Genomic DNA, 16,997 nt, shown 5'->3' with positions numbered 1-16,997 from the left:
AACTGTTCCTTCAAAACTCTTGGGTTTGCTCTTGAAAAATTAAGCATCTGAAGCTTTCCCAAGGCACAAACCAGGCAACTGCAAGTGATTCAAAGAAATGAAAGCAAGTATACTGCAATTTCCTGATCTTTGCATATGTCTCTTAACAGCAATAGCTTTTCAAATGTTCAAAATTTCAGCCAGTGATCTTGGCCAATGAAAAGTACTGAGGTTTACAGGTGACAAAAAAAGTAACATATTGAGTCCAACAAGCAATATGAAAAAAATCACTAAATTATTCTTATTCTCTTCTTTTCCTTTTTCTATCCTCAAATGACCTATTTTATTAAGCTTTGAAGCATATTACACACAACGTTTTTATTCTGATGTGTGACATATGCATTTCACCATTATTATAATTTTCTGTTTCAATAGTTTGTATATATGATAGAATCATAGAATATGCTGAGTTGGAAGGGATCCATCAAGATCATCGAGTCCATTCTACATATTAGACATTCTAGTTTGGAATAAATCTGCCTCTATCCTATGGTTCTGTGTTTAAAGGAGTGAAACACCCCTAGAAACAAAATATGCCGATTAATTCTATCTGTCTTGTCCAAAATGTGCTTATTCTGCTGCAAAACTGGTTTACTGTGTGCTGTGGGCTTTGGCCTAAGCCATAGCTATTCACAGAATTGAGGCTGTTAGGCCACAATTCATTATTTGTTCTTTAGTGAGGGAAAGATTTAAGCCACTGAACTCAAAAGGATTAAGCATGGCCTGAAAATAGAGCTGTTGGTTTAGTACTTTCCTAAAGAAATCCTTTATGCAATCCTCTGCTGTTCTGCTTTTATTCTCCCAACAAACAACTTTATCTCATGGTCATATTCTAACAAAGCATAATACTAATACATTTTTAATGTTCAGATTATCTACATTCTCTGTGATCCAGTTCAATTGATTCTTTAGATGAAACAGGACACTATAACTTCAGTTGCTTTTCTTTGAGTTCAGTTTCTCTATTTTTAATCATTCATTAAAATTTAAATGAGAAATCAACAATAATCTCATGCTGAAGGCCTGTTTTGTATGCATGGAAATCAAAGGTAAAGTGTTTATTGAATTAAATGGAACAGTATCTGGTTCTTTATATGTATTGATCTAGTAAGATAAGGTCTTAACTATTTTCTATTTAGAGAGTTCAGCATATTGTTCCAGTATCCCTAAAACTGATAAAATCAAGCAGCATGATATGAAATGGCAAAACGCCCATTGACTTTCAAGAGGGAAAGAATGTGAGATAGGAATCTTCTGTATATTGTCTGCTTTTGTCCAAGGGCTGAAACCATGTTAACAAGTAGTGTGGTGCAACACAGAGAAATATGGAAAGTGAAACAGCTTGTGAAGATTAAGCGGGGTCCTCCCAACCTATTTTTTTCAATTTTTTTATTGAAATCTACCTTGATATTAATTAATGGATTTAATACATGTTTGTGCTGTTTGAGTAAGTGACTGATAGCATGCTGAATTAATACAAATTGAACTGATGTTTAATATTAATTATTATAAACTTTCCATATACACAATTCTTTAGACATAAACCATTGACTGAGCCTAGGACTAAGTCTTGTTCAAGCTGCACCTATGCTCCCCCTGAGGAGGAATTTAGAAAACCAGGAATTCCTTTCTGGACCTCATGACTCAACAAGAAACTCTTCTCCACCTGTTTGCACCTTTCATCTCTATATAAATCATTCTAGCTTGATTCTAAAAAAAATTTGTACATTTAATCCATGCAGCAAATAATAGAGTGAACCTTGCCATCAATCTTTGTTTAGTCACGCTTTTACGACATATTAAAACTACCTCTGACAGTTATTCTTGAAGTAATCTAAATCACTCCTTTGTGACAAATTGGTCTAGTTGGCAGGATTTATGGCAGTGACACTGTGCTGTTTTCCCAACAAATGTCTGGGTAATTGGAGTCACCCATGAGGATCAATTTCTCTTTGCCCGAGACTTCCTTAAGCAGCTGAAGCAAGGTTTCATTAGTCTCATATTTTTTGTGTATATTTACTTCATTTAAAAGCAGAAATTACAACTTGTAAAGAGTTTGAAGAGCTGAAGGGATTGGGACAGACAAAGATATGATTCCTGTCATCATTCTTCTCTTATTTTTATTGTTCACAGAACTGTTGGAAACTGCTTAAACAAGTATATTGCCTTGTGGGACATTGACGGAAGAAGGCATGTGCCCAAAACAGCTTGAAATTTATCTAAAAACAGCATACAAGAAGTAGATAATAAGTTTTGATCATGAATCTTAAAAATCTACCTGAAGTCCTATGAGAATTAATAGGCATTACTCATTCATTTGGTGTAAAGTATGGATTACATATCTTTGTGTGCAAGGGATCTCTCAGGGTACCACAAGATCAAAAAATATCCTGAGTTTGAGGAGATCAGAAGGATCATCAAAATCAAACTCTGCACAGGGCACCCAAAGAATGAAGCCAATATTGTCCAAACACTTCTTGAGCTCTGTCAGACTTGGTGCTGTGGTGAAGGAAGGATATAAAACAGTTAAGAGTAACAACACTGCGGGGCAGTTTGACTCTAGACATGTGGATACCTTGATGTGGAGGATGGTATGGGCACACCTGGCCTGACTCTGCACCTGAAGGCAAGTTTGGCTCTGAACAGCATATCCCAAAGAAACCATCTCTCCTGGAGTCCGGGAGCACTCAGTGAGGGGTTGATATTTCCACAAGATATATTGCACTGCTTCTTTTGGACAGGCTGTTTCACATCACTGGTGACTCGGGGACTGCTGAGCTGCGTACATGAGCTCTTTCACTGGCTCAGAATGCCTCTAAGGTATTCTGTTCTCTGATTTTGGTCTGCTTATTCCCTCACAAACATTACTCAAAGACCGACTATTTTCATTGTTCTTAAACAGATAAGGCCACTTGAGAAGATCTCACTCCTCCAGTTATTGCAGGTATTTTGCATTGTGTGATAGAAATTTCTGGCAAGTTACGTATTATTGCCTCTAGCCCTCTTCTTATCTGGTTTTCACACATAAGCAACTTTAAGTATCAGTGTCTATGCATCAACTACAAAAGTAAATCAAATAGTTTTTCCTAACAATATAAAATTGTGTTGTATGATTCATTCCACAAATCCTTTAAGTCCCGCATTTGGTACCAAATATTGAGGGATTTTTAAAAAAACTTATACAAATCAATATATTCTCCCAGAATCATGAAGAAATCAAGATTTCTCTGCATAAACCAAATATTTGTGAAGACAGAAGATAGAAATTTAGCAAATGGCAGATTAGTAGCAAGTATTGACTAATGATGCACTCGACTAAACTTTTTTTTCAATCGATTAGAAGTAAGTAGTTTATTATATTTAATCAACCATGTTAATTACTGCATCTCTGAAATTTATTGAAAAATTAAAATAAAACACTAGAGGCTTGTAATACTGAAGGGAACAATCCAAAATGAGTGTTACATGAAGGCAGATTAAAGCCACCTAATACCACTGAGCCTGTTTCACCTGATAATTCCACATATTTATTAGCAAAGCTTGAGTCTAAACTTCATTCTGTTTTTTGCCACTGCATGAGCCACCATGTCCAAGGGTCTGACCTTTTTATTCCCTCTTAGTTACTGGCAGAGCTCTCACAGACTGTAATGTGCTTTGGATCAGGTATCCCAAGTCATCCAGATGATTGGCTTTTTGGCCTAAAATAATGGAAGTCTACCAAACTGATTTGTCACTTTTGCATGATGCTCACATATACTAATGAGTTCTGAAAATGTTAATTTGCTTTGTGCCCACTACTCTGTCAGAATAAAATAAGTTCAGAGCCAACAAATTTGCATGAGTCTAGTTTATTCTGAAAACATTTACATGTCATTAATACATTAACATAATATGAGGTTCACAGCATATTTAACTGTGACTGTGATGCTCATGATTAGGAAGAGTGGGCAGTAGAAAGACCACAGATTTTCTGCATTGTGGGGTTTATTTTAACAATCCCTGGCTTGCCTTGTATCAAGGGAGCTGACATCTTCTGCTGAAGTGAAAGCTGGAGATTACAATGCATTAAGATATTATTTTCCTGTGGGATCATCTGTTCTTACTGGTGATTGATATTTTTGAGTTGCTGGATTCAGCTGTCCAAACACAGGTGCTACTTTAGCTCCTCTGCATCCTGCCTGGCCTCTAACTCTCATTTGAGAAAAAAAATGTGTGTACCTAACAACACAGCATAAACAAACTGAGTACAACAAAAACTTCAAATAGGCATCATTGCCCTTGATTGACAACAGAGGAGAGTCCTGGGTCTTCCCTGTCTACAATGGAAGGATGAACACCTTGTTCATATGTCGATAACAATGCACTCACACCAGAGTTGAGGTCTTAATCTCAAGCTGAATCCTACCTATGGTTAATGTATAGCAACTCCCTGAAGATTCCTCAGCTTACTGTTGAGTGCCAAACCTAAGAAGCTCAAACAGCCAGAGTACATAAAATCTTCCTTTTGCAGAGATCTTCTGGCAGATCTCTAATGAATTTTCTCAGAGTAGAAAATGGGGAAATATTGGCAGTTTTATGCAGAAAAGGAACAGCTATGTAACTTCTTATCCTCACAGTAGAAAGAGTCTGATTGAATGACACAGTCCAACATCAGTTTTCACTACACTTGCTGTGGAGAGGCTTTTTTCTAGCATAGTTAAAGTGGTTTTTCTAAGCCACTGCAGAGCTATTCACCCCATTCACACAATTAAGGTATTTCACCCCAATTAAGCTGACTAATTACTGGATTTGAAGAGACATTACACTGACCCTATAAAACAGATTCCTCTCTCACAGAATCACTGAGTAGGTGAGGTTGAAGGCCCCGTGTCCATATCTCATTCTGGTGAATAACTGTTCTCTTTTTTTCTCTCAGGAAGCCTTTTACTGACTTGCTGCTGCTTTTCACTGCCATGAGCAGTTGTGAGGGGTCAATGAAAATCCTGGGAAGATCAGACACTTGCACTTGGCAGTGAAGGCGAAGCTGTATAGGCTGCTCTGAACTCCTACAAAAGCCTGGTCCACAAATTGAAGCTTGCTATTAGCAAAGCCTGACTCTTAACCATTTCAAGCTCAGTAGGAGGTAGTGGCCACCAAAGCATCCCTGCAGATCACACTTTCATAGCAGGGAGGGAATGGAAGTGATCCAGAGCAGGTCAGCCTCAATTGGCTCACCACTTTTCAAACTGAGCAGAGCTAGGATCTGACTGGCAGATCAAAGCAGCTCTGTGCACATGAACTGCATCGGGGGAATGGCCTATGGGACTCCAGCGACCAAAATGAACTAGAGGAGAAATTTAGCAAAGTAGCTTTGCTGGCAATCAAAACTATTTGCCTCTGCTATTTGGCAAACTTTGTGAGCACAGAATTCAGGTGGGAGGCTATTTTTCATCTTCAGCCTCAAGTCAGACCTGCTGCTCAGTCAGTAGGGCTGGCATTTTGAAAGTGTAGCCTTTCTGGAGGGCAATGAGCAGTTGTGTTTCCCTTGGCTGAACAAGACTTTGAACAGCAAAGGGCTGCCTGGCAACAGGATTGCTCCAAGCTGGCTGCATGATGTCAGCCAGGGCTGTGTGTGACATCACCCAGCAGCTGCCAGCCCTGAGATTATTGCAGCCATGTAATGATCACCCACTTGGATTCACAGCAAACAGCTCATTCATGCTCAGCTGCTACTTTTTTCCCCAGGAAACAAAAAAAGGCTCTTTGATACAATGATGGCACGGGGAATATCATCAGACTGCAAAAAAAAAAAAAAAGGAAAAAACATTTAGCTCCATAATGGTTTTTGGACAATGGTTTGGAAAATTACTCCCCTTAAGGTGCCAATAAAAATTCATCATCAAAGACATGATGAGGGAGCCCATCTTAGCACTACTCACTGCCAAAAGGTGCTTCATAGAATCTTCTAGTCATTGCAAATAGGGTGGATGTGTGCAGGTGGAGAGGGAAAAGGACAAAAATGGCTTGTTTTGAGCTGCCTGCCCTCAAAATGTAGCAGAGCAATTACTGCTGAGACTCAAACAGCAACAAACCAGAGTTTGTGGTTAGAGCTGTGGTGGCAGTTAAAACCAGTCCAAACCCACAGAGCTGTTTGTGTTCATGACCATGAAGAATTATGTTTGTATTACACACAGATTTTGTGATGATGGTATTTGAAGGAGTTTATTATTTATTTATTTATTTTTAATGAACAGCACTGGAATAGTTTGTTCTGGAAAAAACACTGCTGCAGAAATAAATTAGTGTAATAGATCACACAAACCTGATGATGTATAAGGTCCCTTCCAACCAAAACCACCATGATCCTAAATAATTTTTTCCCCATAAAATAAACCTCTAGATGTGTGTGTTCTTCATTAGAGGGCACCACTGATATCTGGAACTCTTTTGCTATTTTTGTCAGAACACTTATTCATAATTATTGAAGCCAGTGTACAAATTCCCCCAGTAAAACTTTGCTGATTTCTGGAATGCAATTTTTAATGTTCTGGTTATAGTTAATCTATATATGTGCATGCATATATATATGCACATATATACATATACTATAATCAGAAAATTAAAATCATATTTTGCATTATTTTTAGTTTTGCTGCAGTTTTACTTCTATAGGTTTGCATCAAAGAAGGTCAGGTTGAATATCAATTTGATTTTATCACCATCTTTCTGTTTAGCTTTTTTTTCATTATTTATCCATCTGAATTATTGCTTTATTTTTAAATCTCCTAATTAAAAATGTATTTTTTTTCCCAGTTATATTGGGTTTGTTTTTTTTGCCTTACCCTTGCTTTTTTTTTTAATTTTCTCCTAAATCTCTGGGGTTTTTTGCAATAACAAGTCTTATTTTTTGGCTTTTTTAACTAAGAGCTCAAGACATTTCAACATCAGATGCATGAGACTAATTTAAATTGAAAAGGAAAAGAGTAAAAATATTTTACCTTTGATAATGATAACAAAACGATTAAACATTAATTTCAGAACACCTTGAAACAATGATGAAGGGTGGTTAATCATTATATAATGATTTGATTGCACTTGACTGCAGGTTTGACTGGATTTTTAAAAGCTCCAAAAGATAAAACTAAAACCAGAAAACAGTGATATCAGAAATATTATATTTTAAATTATTTGCTATATGCAGACTTGCATCACATTATTCAATTCCATACAAAAAATACAGGGTTTACTGAATTATGTTCACAGTAATTCCTCCTGTCTGGCTATTTCATTCAAAGTATTGATAAAAATAGAACAGGTTGAACATTTTCCAGGAAAACAAATTTTTTAATTATAAAATACACTTTTTACATACTTAATTTGGCTTGCAGAATTTGCTTTTATTTTTTACCAAAAAAGAAATCTAGAAGTTGAATTGTCCTAAATTTCAGCTCATCTGAAAAGTCCAAGAGTTTCTCGGAGAGAGAATCTCCCCATGCTTGAAATAAATTATGGTAAAACAAGAGACAAAGTGACCAAACAAGCTACCTGTCCCTGCTGAGGGGGGGAGGCGTGTGGGATAGATTACATAAATCATCTGCACTAATGGAAGTGTATCATTAAATGATAGCAGTTAAAATTTCAAATTAGATTTCTGTGAAAAAAACTCACACCAACTCACAACATTACAGAATTACAAAATGACAGAATCTGATCCACCCTCCCTGCTCAAACAGGGTCCAAAGCATCCAGATGGTTCTGGAATATCTTCAGTGAGAAAGCCTTCACTGCCTTCCTGGGCCACCTGTTACAGTTTTTAAGCACCTGTAAGGTGAAAAAAAAAATTTTTTTATATGTTTAGATATCTTGTTCCCATTGTCCCTTTACCTGTCACTGCATGCCATTGAGAAGTGTCCAATCTCACTCTTTCATTCCCTCCTGCACAATATTTTTCCACTTTGTAAAGATTTCCACCTATCGATGCAGGATCAGGTACCTTGCTTCCACCCTAGCTCTGGGCTGAAACAAAGATACTTTAATAGGTAAAGCAAGAGCTGTATACATGTAACATATGAAAAATAAGCAATTTATTACTTCTCATCAATTTATTACTTCTCATCTTCAAGAAAGCAAGGTTTCATCACGCATTATCGTTACTTAGGAGGAACGAACCATAAGCTCAAATGTCACTTTGTTCCTCTGTCTTCCACCTCTCTTCAATTTATATGTTGAATTTACCAAATGGAATGGGACATCCCTTGTGTCACTTGGGGTCAGCTGTTCCTGGCTGTGTCCCCTCCCAATTCCTTTTGCACCCCCAGCACCTGGGGCAGGGCAGTGCTTTCAGGTGGTGGTTGTGATTATCAAGGACTGTGAGGAAAACTCTTCCTGCTATGGTCAGATCTCAAAACTTAAGAGTCACACATTCTGTGAGGTCTGGAGGCACAGCAATATGAGAGGCCCTGTCACTGGAGACTTCCAGGGTGTTGCACTGAAAAGAAGAACAGGACATGTTTGTACCTATTTTTACTTGTCATTAAAGAGCTGATGCTCACAATAATCCCATGACAGCATCAATGGTTATCACAGGATGTTTCAGGCAAAACTTATTTGAAGCCACATATAAATATTGTTCTTAAAACAAGTACATATAAAACAACTTGAGTTAATTTACCTCCCATAAAGCCTTTTCTTTTCAGTGATTGTACTCAAATTCTGGGTTTTTTTTTTTTGATTCTTGGATCTTAAAGCTCCTTGAAAAGGAATCAAGGTTTATCTTAGAATCATAGAATCATGGAATGGCCTGCATTGGAAGGGATCTTAAGTATTATGTAGTTCCAACCCCCTGCCATAGACAAGGGCACCTTCCACTAGACCAGCATGTTCAGAGCCCCACTCAGCCTGGTCTTGAGCACTTCCAGGAATGAGGCATCCACAGCTTCTCTGGGAAGCCTGTTCCAGGGCCTAATCATTCTCAAAATGAAGAATTTCATCTTAATATCTAATCTAAACTTGCTCTCTTTTTGCCTTTGTAAATAGTCTCTCTCAATCTTTCCTATAGGCTCACTTCAGGTACTGGAAAGCCACAATTACGTCACTCTAAGGCTTTCACTTTTCCAGGCTGAGCAGTCCCAATTCCCTCAACCTTTCCTCATAGGAGAGGCTCTCCATGCTGCTGATCAGATTGGTGTCCCTCTTTATTGTGGTAATGCAGGAAGAGGGATGACATGGATAAAGTCACTTCATTAGCAGTTAAGGCATTATTCTTGTGACCAAACTCCCTTTTCAAAATAATTTATGCCTGACCTATACCTATTTCATATAATTTCATAAATAGTCATTTCATAAGAACCTCATTAGTCTGTAAGGGATGCTAAAAGGAAATAATCACAGTACATATTAAGCATTCATTTTCTCTATCCTGTAGAGGAGACAGCTGGCAAGGAAGTGTTTTGATAAATCATGAAACCTAATGAATATGAAAAAAAAGAACCCAGATATTAGTTACAAGTCACTGTCATGTAAATAATCCATTTGTTTCATAAATATTGTCCTAATTGTCAGAAAGACAGCATGAGGCAAAACCCAATGTGATTAGACCAAGATGTAAACAAGAATATAAAAGATTGATCAAAAACTTTTAAAAGTTACCCAGAATCTAATAATCTCTGGATGTGACTTGCTCTGGGAAGAAGTGAAAATAACAAAAAAAAGATCAGAGAGGAAAAATATACTGGTCTTTTAATGGGAAGATGCTGAAGAAAAAAAATGTGAATGGCAGAGAAAGTAAGCAATGTAAAATGAAAGATGAATTGTCTTAAGAATGATTATAAGAAATTAGAGACAAAGTACAAAGGGAAAGGCAAGAATATTAAATAATTACCATCAGCCAAAATAATTGGGGAGAGGGGTGAAGAACTGGTTAGTCACTTTTTCGGTTGTGGAAAGGTAGGATCCTTTGAGAATGGTAAAATGACAAATCATGGAGTAAAAAAAAAAAAACAAAACACAAAACAAAAAACCTTAAGGGAAATGAAGTTTTTTAAAAAAACTGAATACTGGATTAAAATGAGAATCACATGGTCTTTCAATCGGTGTCAAAAGTCTTTGGAATAAGTCAGCTACTTGAACTGACTTATGGTGAGAATACAAAATGAGAGACCACTTATTTTTCCTCATGAAGATTATTCCAGAAATTATGTAGAAGAATATTTCCAAATATGACACTGATTGGCTGGCATGACCAGTCAAATGTTCATGATTAACAACATGATCAATCTACCTGACAATTATTAGGTGGCAAGGTACTTATATATTTTTAATGTATTTTACTTTCATGATGAGAAGACAGCACTGGCTCTGTACTCAGCAGCTGCTGGGTAAGGTGCTGAGTTGCTGTGGAACATGTGATTCAATGTCTCTGTGTGAGACTTTGGCAAGAGTGGTGTTTAGCCATGTCTTGATAGGGACTTTAAAGGCTTCAATTTCTGCCCTAATTCTCTTCCTTCCTTTTGCATTATGCTTCTTAGAACATGGACTCCCTGTTGCTATGCAAAGCATCTTAGCAGTTAGCTGCAGTTTTCCTGAATGTTACTGAACTCAAATAATTAATCATAGTAAAATGATATCCAGAAAGTTAATGAGGAAGAAAGGCTGAATCAGGAAGGCAGATAGGAAACTGTCTTTTGAATTAAAATTGCTAGAAGAGGTCAAACACAAATAAAACAAGGGGAAAAAAAAAAAGAAGAACAAAGAAAAATGCTGAAAATGTCCTTTAAATGTGCTATGAAATATACAGCTCCCAAAGAGAAAATGAAGAGAATGCCATCTTGGTGTGCTGTGGGAGGGTAGCACAGCTCTTAGGAGGTGGCATTATTGCTGTGAAAGGAGCTTGTTCTACCTCACCCAGAGCACTTTCTGCAGCTTGGCTGCAATACCTCAGCAAGAACGTAATCGCCCTTGAGCTAGGAAGAAGCAGAGCAGCAAGAATAATATCCTTGGAGAGGTGTCATAGAGAAAGGTTAAAGGAGTTTAGTTTAGTGCAATATAAAAAGAGACTTTGTAACAAAGCAGTTGAAGTTTCTGCTGCTATTAACAAGCTACCAGGCATGATTTGAGAACAGAAAAACCACAGAAAAATAAAGCTCCTTAGAATGGCTGAATATAATATTTAGCCTGTTAAAACACACAACACGCAACAGACCAGATGCTCATCTGGGGAAGCTTGAGGTCAGACTATGAATTGCATCAAATTACACTAATTTACACCTGCTGAGGATCTATCTTGAAATTCATTTGCCCTCAGAACATTCTTGTTCATATTAAACCTTTTCATTTTGGTAAATAGAATCGCTTACTAAAATGGATAAATAATTCCTTCAAAGTGACACACTGAGTAAGTATCAAGAGTTTTTTTCTTTTGTTTTTTTTTATTTCTCCCTTGGTGTCATGTTTCCATTTCTCCTGCTTTCATTCAAAGTCTGCTAAGCAGTACAATTGGGAGAGATCAGAATAGGGCTCTTTGATCAATCAGGTTTTAGACAGAAGTTGTGGGGAGACTTTTTCCTCTCCATGGAAAAGAAAGGAAAAGCATTCAAGTTCAAGTGTTTGGGGATCTTCTCAATGTCAGTTTCAATTTTGTTTATTTCTTTATCTTAGTGAAGTACTTGCATGGGGAAAAATATTTACTTTGGAAAGATGCTGCCCTTAGATCACATTTTCAACTGTGTTCTTACTTGACATGTTCTCGAAATTTAAGGTTAATCTGGGCTGACATAGACTTGGTTACAAAATAAGGCCTCTATATTTTCATTAAAATGTGTTTGATAGTGGTTAAGCTGGATGCAACACTTCTCCATCATGTATAATTTGGAAAAATTACTATATAGTAATTATTTCTTTCTTTTTCAGGAAATGTCCTTGAAGAGACCTGGACCTAGACCAACACTCAGGTATTTTTTTCTACCAAATCTTGAACTGAATGGCAGTCAAGAAAGTACATAAGTGTGGGAAATGAACAAAATGCCATGGAAACAACCCATGATTACACTAAAAGAAAACAGAGAAAGTAAACACATTAAAATCCAACAAGAACCTGAAAAGTTACTTTGTGAGATATTTCAAATCACCCTGTGCAAATACGTTAATTGTGTGGCTGGATTCTGCTATTCAGAACTGGCTATGGAAGTTCAGCAAATTCTACCAGAAATGAGTCTAAGGCAGCCTTTGAGCCCTTGAAAGTCTCTGTATATTGTGAAGAATGGACAATGTGCCTGTATCTATCAATGTTAGTTCAGAACTGAAGCTTCTCTAGGTACTGGAGATCAGCACACACTGGATACCCTGGGCTTTATTCTTCAGGTGAAAGATCAACACTTACTTTAGTGGACAGTTATCGAAGATCTGCCATCCACAGAATCCTAGAAATTTCAAAATCCCTCTGTCACTCTGCTAGACAAAGACAGAAGTCATTGTTTCTATTCACTCTGTCCAGCAAACTTGCAGTCAGAATCATGGATCAAGTTTAGGATTTCAGTGTGGATGTTCGGAGCACTTTTAAAATCTTCCCAGCTCTGGTGGTTTGCATTGACTAAGGACAAATTCAGTAAAATATTTGGGATCTATGCAAGGAGAGGATGAGGACATTTGGCTTGTTCAGCCTGGAGGAGGCTGAGGGACCTCATTGTAGTTACAATTTTCTCATGAGGGGAAGAGGAGGGGCAGACACTGATCTCTTATCTGTTGTGGGCAGTGACAGGGGTCAAGGGAATGGCCTCAAGTTGTGTCCAGGTAGGCTTAGACTGGATATTAGGAGAAGATTCTTCCCCCAGAGGGTGGCTGGGCACTGGAAAAGGTTTCCCAGGGAAGTGGTCACAGGACCAAGCCTGACAGAGCTCAGGAAGCGTTTGGACAATGCTCTCAGCCACACGGGGGGATTGTTGGGATGTCCTGTACAGGGCCAGGAGCTGGACTTGAAGACCCTTTTGGGTCTCTTTTGACTCAGGATATTCTATGATTCTATGAATCTGTCTGAGGATTCACTCTTTACACAGAGTACAAGATGCAGAGTCACAGATACTGTAGTTTACCTTCAGTCAAATCCACGCTCTCTCACCTGGAGTTTAAACTATGCACTCAATCCATGTTGTCAGTGAGGGAAAAAGTACCATCAGTGGAGGCAAAGTACCCTCATCTTTTGCCTCCACTAAACATACTTCTGATATCTCTTTTTTTTTTTTAATTGCCACAAATGCATTTGTATTTACATGCTATATGGCATAAAAAAGGGAGAAAGAACTTGCTGGTCAAAATAAACACTCTAAATTTTTGCTCATTGGTGGGCAATTTCAGCTCACTTTTGACTTAAATAGGATTATATGATTTACCTCTCTCTTAGAGCTTTTTCTCCTTATTAGTGAGACAATCAAAGCAACTGTTCATTTCAAAACAGGCCAGAGAAAAACAAACAAAAAAACAGAAGATGAGGCTGAATCACAGATAAGCACATCAACAACCAGCATATCTTGTATGTAATTTGAAATGTTTCCTATCCTAAAAAATGAAACTAGTGATGCAGATGGAAAACAAATGAATCCACTGGCCTTGAGTACTCACAGGCAACAATGAAGAAGACTAAATTTTTCTTTTTTCTCTGAATAAGCTCTGCTGCATAGACCAACCATGCATTGCTAACCATATTTACAGAGCTGATATGTTCAAAGTACGTCCCGTTGGGAAGCAGAGCATGTGGAATATGAACATTTACTATATGCAATTCAAGGAAAAGCAGCAACAGGTTGTGCAAAACATAAATCAAATTCAGAGAATTCTATTAGTAGTGCTGGAAAAATGTAGACAGCTTTTAAATGTGTACCAACTAAGGAAAATAATCACTTGGAGTTAATTGACTCTAGTTGAATACCTGGGGCATATGATCAGTTCAGAGCATTTATTTAATTCTTTTACGTTCCCTCCAGTTTCCTCCTTACTTGCAGATAAAAATAAAGCTGAAAACACAATGATGTCTATGTTCTTTATATGAGACATTCATATAAAAATATTCCATTCTTGCATTCATACATGGTAATAGAGCTGGGGTGCCAAACTTGACATAAGGAAAATTTCCTGCTCTTCTGAAATCTCTGTTTGTTTGTTTGTTTGTTTGTTTGTTGTGATTGTTTTGTTCTCTCATGTTTTGTTTTACTTTTGTCTTCTGAATATATTTCAAACAAAAATCTCTATGTGCTTTTTCATTTTTCTAAAATCTCCCTCATCTAAAGGTGCTTCCAACCATTCTTATTCACTGGGTATTGTGATGATGGGAAGGAAGAATCCTTCACACCAAACTGAATCTAAGACATAATTCTCTAAGTGGTTGAGGCAGCAAGGAAGGTACAGAAAGGGATAGAATCTGACAGAAATAGTGATATAAAATGCTCACATGTAGCCCAGATGTACACTGGCAGCTTGTGCTTACATATCACTTTACTATTCTGACCATTCTCATGGCAAGTGATTACAGACAAGTGGCTTTACTCTGTGTATAAATCAGAATAACTGATTTGGAGCCATCACATATAACTGCAGAAACCTTTCAGTCCACTCAAATCAGATTTTGGTGTCAGGACCATTTCTGTCACCTGGAAGAAAAAGCAGCAGAAAAATTTTAGAGGAATATTTAAATGTGTTCTAATCTAGTTACTCTCATGGTTACACTCCTTTTCTCTTTCTTTCTCGACTGATCTTCATCATGACTCTTAGTTGCATTGTTCCATTGTGCTAGATCCAAAATGGATAATAATTATGGAAGAGAGAGATTCCACATTCACAGTGGGGACTGCTGAGGTAACTTCAAGGGGGCTAAGGTCAGTTCTGTAATGCTGAATTTGGTGGTTTGTCAGAGGACAGCATCTGCAGCTTGGCGTTATCATCTATCTAGGTTTTCAGGAGTAAAATCTATAAATCCATGGTACTGACCCTGGAAATCTTCTCGTTAATTGCTGTTACTATCATCTGGATGATGCTTCCCAGGTATTTTGACACACCTTTCCCACTAAAATTTACTATCCTGTTGAAGTAGGTAGTCCAACCAGACCACTTTTTGATCAAGATAAGAGCTGTGGATCCCTCTTTTTCACAGGGTAGCCAGTAATTAAAAATACTTATATGCAATGAATGAAACCCTGAATCAACTCTACACTCTGATTTAAATCAGGGATGTTTCAACCCAACCTCTGGCATTCCAGCTGAACACATAGAAAATTTGATCAGTGAATATGCTCAGGTATTACTTTCAGAATATCTAACCATGTTTAAAGTGTGAAGCATAAATCTAACTATGTGCAAAACAAAAGGAGACTAAGTCTCTAATTTAATGACAGTGAAACCCATAAAGAAAAGACAAATAAAATCCCGAGCTTTGCCTGAAAGCATTTTCACACAAATAGCTTATGAAAAGTCACTTGAGACCAGACATAGTCATTCAGGTATCAGACTGTCCAATATTTTTTTTGCTGAAGCTGTTTCTGTTTCAGCAAGTTAATAAATATTCATCAGCTGAGACTGTAGGAAACTATAACAGCAACCATTTAGCACAGAAGGCTGGCTCTCTGTTCTTAAAATTGTGGGTCGCTGAAGATTATTATTTGTTGATTTATTTATTCACCTATGTGTTTTTATTGATTTATTTATTCACCTATGTATTTTTACAAGGTAGTGTGTTTTCAACAGGAGACAAATGGGAACAGTACACACTCAAATATCTCGTTCTATAAAAGTTCGTGTACTGACTTAATGTGCTAACTCTGGCACCTTGACACGGGCCTCTTATGGGGTCATAGCCTCCTTCAGCATCCCTGTGCTGCAGTGTGGGGTCTTCCCCAGGCTGCAGGGGGATCTCTGCTCCCCATGGACCTCCCCAGGCTGCAGGGACACAGCTGCCTCACCATGGGCTGTACCAGGCGCTGCAGGGGAATCTCAACTCTGGCACCTGGAGCACCTCCTTGTCTTCTTCACTGACTTTGGTGTCTGCAGGGGGGTTTCCCTCACATATTTTTACTCCTCCTTCTTTGCCTTTTGTTGTGCAGTTCTATTCCCCCTTCTTAAGTACATTATGCCAGATTCACTACCAGTGTCACTGATGGTCCTGGCTTGTGGTGGGTCTGTCTTGGAACCACCAAGGATTGGCTCTGCTGGACATGAAGGAAACTTCTGGCAGCTCCTCACAGAAGCCACCCCTGCAGCCCCCCCACTACAAGCAAATAGAATTTATTATGTTTTGTTTAATTTTTTAAAAACTTCTGAATAGTAATAGCAATATTAGTAATAGATCAAAATATGTTTCTTAGTAATCAATAATGGAATGATCAGTCATTATCACTTTACCATGAAAAAGATGGATCTTGGCAATGGATCTTGAAATATTTTACAGTGGAGCCTAAAATTATTTAATCCATGTAAAAGTTGCCAGATATACAGCAAAGAAAACAAATACCATGGTGACACCCAGAAACAGATGAAGACATATGAACCTTTCCATGCAAACCCAATACACTACTTGACTAAAAGGCAAAGATTATTATTTCATCTAGGTATCTTCTTTCAGATATTTTTTCTTTCTTCCTGTCTTTTTAGCTATTTAACTTCAGGAGAAGGATCAGTTTATGATTATTGAGAGGACTAAACTATTTGGAAGCTAATAGCCTTCTTCCCTTTGAAAGAATTACTAAAATTTCTGTCTTCTGAAAAGCATGAGTTAGAATCCTCCATTTCTTCTATTACTGTATAGAAGAGCCTGAGTAAGGATCACTAATTTTCCTTTCCAAAAAAATGCTTTAATGACTCAAGAGAAATATGAAGTGTTCCCATTTCCTTTTCTTTTTATTTGTAAGGAACTCATATAATGTTCTATAGGAAATATGTACTGTAAAGGAGGGGTGCAATGGTTGCTAATATATTTATTCCTTTTAAAAAATGTGTACACT

This window comes from Molothrus ater, chromosome 1 (assembly GCF_012460135.2).
Source record: "Molothrus ater isolate BHLD 08-10-18 breed brown headed cowbird chromosome 1, BPBGC_Mater_1.1, whole genome shotgun sequence".
Taxonomy (NCBI): Eukaryota; Metazoa; Chordata; class Aves; order Passeriformes; family Icteridae; genus Molothrus; species Molothrus ater.
This window is presented reverse-complemented; position numbering follows the sequence as displayed.